Source organism: Otolemur garnettii, unplaced genomic scaffold (assembly GCF_000181295.1).
Source record: "Otolemur garnettii isolate 467f Iridium unplaced genomic scaffold, OtoGar3 scaffold00003, whole genome shotgun sequence".
NCBI classification, from domain to species: Eukaryota; Metazoa; Chordata; class Mammalia; order Primates; family Galagidae; genus Otolemur; species Otolemur garnettii.
The window spans coordinates 43,469,052-43,476,347 of record NW_003852398.1 but is presented as its reverse complement, the minus strand read 5'-3'; the positions used below and the strand labels follow the sequence as shown (position 1 = coordinate 43,476,347).

Sequence of the window (7,296 nt, the reverse complement as noted above, 5' to 3'; positions counted from 1 at the left end):
GTTGCTGTGAGATGTATGTAATGCCACAGCACTCTACCCAGGGTGGCATAGTGAGACTCTGTCTCAAAAAATAAAAATTAAAATAAAAAAATAAAATATTAGCTAATAAACATATAAAACATTTAATATGCTACTCTTACAAAAGAGGGGAAAAAAATTTTAAAGCATACAAAACTTCACAAGTAATCAAAGGAATACTAATTGATTCAACAATTTGATGCCATTTTCCAACTAACACATTAACAAAGACGACAAGATCGGGCGGCGCCTGTGGCTCAGTGGGTAGGATGTGGTCCCATATACCAACGGTGGTGGGTTCAAACTTGGCCCTGGCCAAACTACAACAACAACAAAAATTAGCTGAGCACTGTGGCAAGCACCAGTAGTCCCAGCTACTCGGAAGGCTGAGGCAAGAAAATCACCTAAGCCCAAGGAGCTGGAGGTTACTGTGAGCTGTGTGACACCACAGTACTCTACCAAGGGCGATAAAGTGAGACTTTGTCTCTACCAAAAAAAAAAAACAAAAAACACAAGATGACAACATTCAATATTAATGAAAGTATAATGAGATGTACTCTCATACTCTGCTGATGGGAATGTAAATTGGTTTTTTTTTACAGCTTTGGCTGGGGGCCAGGCTTGAACCTGCCATACCTAGTATGTAGGGCCACTGCCCTACTCCTTGAGCCGCAGGCACCACCAAAATTGGGAGGTATTTTTGGAAAACAAATTGGCAAAGTATTTCCAGAGCCTTAAAATGCTTGATTGTGGGGTGTTTGCTTGATTTGTTTTTGGTTTGGTTTTTTGATGCATTAACTCCACAACTCGGAAAAAAACAGAGATATAGTAAATATTTATGCATCAGATGTTATTATAGCATTATTTGAAGTTTTAAAGAATTAAGTATGTAAATACAGTCATAGTCACATGATGCTTAATGACAGGGAAAGTTTCTGAGAAATGCATTGTTAGATGATTTCGTCATTATTTGAACATCATAGAGTGTACTTACACAAGTCTAGATGGTATATATTTATTTATATATTTTTATATGAAAAACCAAATGTCTCAGCCAGTCACAGTGGCTCACACCTATAATCCCAGTACTCTGGGAGGCTGAGGCAGGTGGGTTGCTTACACTCAGGAGTTCAAAACCAACCTAAGCAAGAGCAAGACCCCATCTCTACTAAAAATAGAAAAACTAGCCAGCCAGGTCTTGTGGCATATACCTATAGTACTCACAGCAGCCTCAAATTCTTAGGCTCAAGTGATCCTCTTGCCTCAGCTTCCCAAGTAGCTGGAACTACAGGTGTCTGCCACAACACTCAGCTATTTTTTTTTAGAGATGGATCTTGCTCTGGCTCAGGCTGGTCTTGAAATCCTGAGCTCTTGTAGTTCACCCACCTCAGCCTTCCAGAGTGCTAGGATATTAGCCACCTCACCCAGCCTCTGCAGTCTTTTAAAAACCATGTTTAAGAAGTATTTTTGGGTAATCCCAGCACTCTGGGAGCCCAAGGTGGGCAGATTTCCTAAACTAAGAAATTGGAGACCAACCTGAGCCAGAGACCCCCATCTCTAAAATTAGCTAGGGGTTGTGGCAGAGGCCTATAGTCCCAGCTACTTGGGAGGCTGAGGCAACAGAATGGCTTGAGCCCAAGAGTCTGAGGTTGCAGTGAGCTATGATGCCACAGCACTCTTACTGAGGTTGGCAAAGTAAGACTCTGTCTAAAAAAAAAGAATTATTTTTGGCCAGGCGCAGTGACTCATGCCTGTAATCCTAGCACTCTGGGAGACCCAGGCAGGTGGATTGCCAGAGAGAGTCATCTAAAAATAGCTGGGCATTGTGGCAGGTGCCTGTAGTTCCAGCTACTAGGGAGGCTGAGGCAAGAAGATCACTTGAGTCTAAGAGTTTGAGGTTGCTGTGAGCTGTGACACCATGACACTCTACCAATGGCGACATAGTGAGACTCTGTTTCAAAAAATAATAATAATAATACTTACATCATATCATAACCATTTTATCATGTTATTTAAAATAATTCTTTTTTTTGAGACAGAGTCTCACTCTGTCACCATTGGTAGAGTACCATGGCTTGCCATGGCGTCACAGCTCACAGCAACCTCAAACTCTTGGATTTAAGCGATTCTCTTACCTCAAACTCTTGGGCTTAAGAGATCCTCTTACCTTAGCCTCCCAAGTAGCTGAGACTACAGGGGCCCAACACAACGCCTGGCTATTTTTTGTTGCTGTTTAGCAGGCCCAGGCTGGGTTCGAACACTCGAGCCTCTGTGCATGTGGCTGGCACCATAACCACTGTACTACGGACGCCAAGGTGAGATGTAAGTATTTTTTAAAGTACATGAGTAATAACCAAATAACGAACAAATAAATAAATAAACTATTTTAAAAGCATGTTAAAAAAAAGAAACCCAGGGCGGCGCCTGTGGCTTAAAGGAGTAGGGCTCCGGCCCCATATGCCAGAGGTGGCAGGTTCAAACCCAGCCCCGGCCAAAAACTGCTAAAAAAAAAAAAAAAAAAACCCAGAAGATAGTATGTTAAGGTATTAACAGTAGGTATGTTTGGATAAATGGGATTCTAGATTACTTCTGTTTTCTTTTCTTTTTTGTGGTTTTCCATACCTTAAAAATGCTTCACAAATTTTATTGCAGGCTGGTTACTGACACACAGACTCTGACATTGTGGGTCTGTGAGGGTCCCATGGGGCAGACAGCTGAGGAACTGGCGTGGGCGGCCTCACAGCGCCTCAGATGAGCACCGGGAGCAGCTCCTGCTAATGGGAATGTCAGCTGGATGGGCATCTATGCCGGAATCCACCGCGCTTAGTTCTGTGTCCGGGAGGGGATTCTCTGGGTTTAGAGCCTGGAGTGTGGCGCTGCTGCCAGAGAACCTGCAGAACCTGCGTTGTGCAGCCAAGCAGGAAAAGGTCCACCTTTCTAGTGCCACCTTCTTGCAATCTTGAACCTTAAGAAAAGATATGGGGTGGGCTGCTACCTCCTGGCCTCCCTCAAGCCCACAGACAGGGAGAGTGGGCTCCCTTGATCTCCTGGGCCTGAGAGGGGAAAGCTGTGCTCTGGGAAGGTGAAGCTGCTTTATTTTCTCAGTAACCTTCCATCTGCATAGTCTACATGTGTTTGCATGTTGCTGGGCACCATCTACTAGACATCATAGCCACAAGGGCAGGAGCGTTGTCCAGCACTGAGTCAAATTCTGAAGATGAAACCACATTAGAGGACTCTGGACTTGCAGGAAGATAAAGTGGATGGAATCATAGAAAAACAGAAACCTCAGATTCCCAGCAGATGGTTCAAAAACCAAAACAGAGGGAAATGTAAATGTGTGTGAAGAATGCCCTTCTGGAATACCCTTAAATAAGTGGAATAAATTTCAAGAATTGCATAAGAAACATTCTGAACAGAAAAGCTCAACTTCAAGATTCAGAAAGAAAACTAGAAAACACTCCAAAAAAGGTAAATTGAAGAATGAAAAGGAAACTCAGAGTGAACAGCTCTCACATGAAACGCAGTGGAAGGAGCTGACTCAGTATTTTGGAATCAACAGTACATTTGAACTCCCTGTTAAAAAGAAAAAAAGGTGAAAAGTCAGGCCTTGAAAAGAAAATAGGGCAGGCTGTGGAAGAGCAGAATACTGAGAAGGTAGAAGAACTCAGCGACCAGCTAGTTACCCTAGAGCTTGGCGTAAAAATCGCCAAAGCAGGCTCGGCGCCTGTAGCTCAACCAGCTAAGGCGCCAGCCACGTACACCTAAGGTGGTGGGTTCGAATCCCCAGCCCGGACCCGCCAAAAAACAACAATGATGGCTGCAACCAAAAAAAATAGCCGGGCGTTGTGGCGGGCGCCTGTGGTCCCAGCTACCTGGGAGGCGGAGGCAGGAGACACGCTTGAGCCCTGGAGATGGAGGTTGCTGTGAGCTGTAATGCCACGGCACTCTGCCCAGGGGGACAGCTTGAGGCTCTGTCTCAAAAAAAAAAAAAAAAAAAAAAAATCGCCAAAGCAGTTGCCTGCCACAACTTCATAAAAGCCAAAAAGGAGGCTGAAAATTCACTGGCTGCTTGAAAAAGGAAGAAACTTGGTTGGGGGGGGGGAGGATTGGAGCAAAGAAGAGATGGGAAACCAAAAGTAACACGGGATGTATGTTAACTTGCCAGAGTTCTTCAAGACATTTGTAGACTCTAGTGCTCAATTTACTGAAAAGATTTTCTGGGCAGGGCCTGTGGCTCAAAGGAGTAGGGCGCTGGCTCATATGCCAGAGGTGGTGGGTTTAAAACCCAGCCCCGGGCCAAAAAAAAAAACTGCAAAAAAAAAAAAAAAAAATATATATATATATATATATTCCTGTTTATGTTAAATTAATGTCAGGAAATTGATAAAAATAGAAAAATCAGCTAGATTTGATAAAAGTAGAAAAATTGGACGTTGGTGATCAGCTCTTTTTGGTTTTTCTCTAAGGAGTTCCTCCTGTTGAAGTAAATAAAATGAAGCATTGTGTTATTTGTACAAAGAAATCTAAGACCAAATATGGGAGGCAAGGGGAAGGTAGACTTTTATTTGTTTATTTGTATGCACCTACAGTATGAAATCAATTTTCCTTTTTATCCATTTAGTAAACATAGCCAGTGAGCTCCTTGTACTTTCTTATCTGTACTTGGTGTATCTGTACTTGTAGTGGAATTGTGTTTTTAAGACTATTAAGTGTTTATAATGGATTAGTCATAAGTGCAAAAAAGTCTCAATTGATACTGTCTATACAAATGACTTTAATTTTTTTTCTTTTAGACAGTCTTATTATGTCACCCTCAATAGAGTGCCATGGTGTCACAGCTCATGCAACCTTAAACTCTTAGGCTTAAGCGATTCTCTTGCCTCAGCCTCCCAAGTAGCTGGGACTACAGGTGCCCACCATGATGCCCGGCTATTTTTTATTTTTTGGTGCAGTTGTCATTGTTGTTTAGCAGGCCTGGGCTGGGTTTGAAGCCACCAGCCTCAGTGTATGTGGCCAGTGCCCAAATCACTGAGCTACGGGCACCAAGCCAACTGTAATTAATATTATAAAAATATTGATTTTCTTTTGGAGGCAGTAGAGTTCATATTTCAAAATTACATAATAAAAGCAATTGATTCACTTTTGTATAGGTAAAATATTAATAAAAATAGTATAGTATTTGAAGTATGGTTTAAATTGGCCTTTCTTTAGAAATAACTTTCTAAATATCTTTCTTGGCTCATTCTTAATATCTCATTCTTTAATTTATGAGATGATCTTTATAAGAGAAAATGGTACAATTGTATTTTTGGGGTTTTTTTGAGACAGGGTCTCACTTTTTTACCCTCAGTAGAGTGCTATGACATCATAGCTCACAGCAACCTCAAACTCTTGGGCTCAAGTGATTCTCTTCCCTCAGCCTCCTGAGTAGCTGGGACTACAGGCACCCACCACAATGCCTGGACATCTTTAGAGACCGGGGGGGTGTGTGGGGGGGTGTCTTTCTCTGGCTCAGGTTGGTCTCAAACCTGTGAGCCCTGGAAAGCCACCTGCCTTAGCCTCCCAGAGTGCTAGGATTAGAGGCGTGAACCACGGTACAATTGTATTATATACATTATAACTCAGTATAACTTTGAACCTTCTAAAAAATGCTTCACAAATAACATATATTACTTTTGTAATCATAAATTAAAAAATAAAAATGTTTACTGAGTGTCGACTAAGTGCCAGGTATTGGCAAAGACTTGAAGAAAGAAAACTGCTTGCCCTCCATGGGCTCAGTCTAGCCAGATCATAAACCCCTGCCTCATGGCCTCAGCAGCTAGTTCAGTGTACCCCACGGGAGTGAGTTCTGCAGGGGCTGAAACCTAGGTCAAAGTCATTTTCTCCAGTCCAAAGCTGGGTGTTTTTATTCCTTTCCTCTCAATCTGCTTGAGCAGCAGTCACCTCTACCCTGATTTAGACCAAGCCAAGCCTGCTCTGTGGAGGTAAATTACCATATCACCAAGGTTATATTTAACAAACTGCTGAGTGGATTGTAAAAAATTATGAGGATTTGAACTATAACCCAATAACTTTTGAGTAAGATCAACTGAACTATCATCCAATGCTTCTGTCTGTGTTGGCACAGAAAGATCTAAAGCCTGGTTTTGAGATCTTTCTCCAGCACTGTGAATTTAACTGCTTCTGTCTAGTCCTCCCATTTTAACTCCACTGTGCTCCCCACACTTGCCCAGCCCACCAGCTCCTCCTTGCACAGTGCCTTCCCTGAGACCATGTCCTCTGAAGCACCCCTTCCACTGTGAACACACAGCTCTCCTCACTCAGGCACATTCTGGCTGCTCACCATCTCCTTGCCTTGATGGAGACCTGGGCTCCCTGCCACCCCCACCAGCACAGCATTTCCCTTGTGGCCTTGTCTTTCAAATGGAGGATACTCATTTTGTACTTCCCATGAACTTGACGGCAGGGCAAGGTGTCAGCATTGCCTTATTCTGTACCTCCTTCACCTTCACGAATAATCCCTCCCCCAAGTATGTGGCGTGCCCTTCTGCTCGCACTTCCCAACAACCTGCCTGATGGTTTATCCACATTCTGTGAGCTCTCTGGAACACAGTCCAAGGTGTTGGTGGCTTTTATGCTCAGGAGGATGAGTAATTCTACTCCCCAGCCTGGAAGTACTTGCCCTTTCCCTGTACTTCGACCCTCACTGCCAAGGCCACACCCTGGACCCTGTCATCAGTCACAACAGCTTCACCTCATTCTAGAACCTTCTGTTTCCCTCCAGACCCTTCAGTTTTCATCTGACATCATCCCCTCTCTCTTACTCTTCTAGTTTATACCTCGTGATCCCCTCAATTCACTCACACTCTTGCCACTATGCCTTGGGTTTACTCACACACTGCCCTTGTGTTTATTCCTTTTGCAAAACCTAAGCCTATGGTAAATCAAAGCATTTTACTCTTCACTCTCAATCCAGGCTATTGAATTAAGACACAGGAAAGAAAAGGGATTGTGGGGCGGCGCCTGTAGCTCAAAGGAGGAGGGGGCTGGCCCCATATGCCAGAGGTGGCGGGTTCAAACCCAGCCCCAGCCAAAAAAAAAGGGGGGGGGATTGTGGACAGTTGAAGGAAACATGGGTTGGAGAGTGACAAGTGGGTAAAGGGGCCAACTGTGGCTAGAAATATAAATTCTTAGCGACATCTATTCATTTGGTGTGATTTCCTCCAGTGCCTTGGGGGAGGAGAGAAGTGCACAGTTTGCATTTGGAGCTTT

The 7,296-nt window shown here is 43.6% G+C and overlaps 1 pseudogene; it reads left to right on the top strand.

The window, feature by feature from the left end:
* Positions 1-3,147: 3,147 nt before the first annotated feature.
* Positions 3,148-6,870, top strand: LOC100946666 (annotated as a pseudogene).
* The last annotated feature ends 426 nt before the right edge of the window (positions 6,871-7,296 follow it).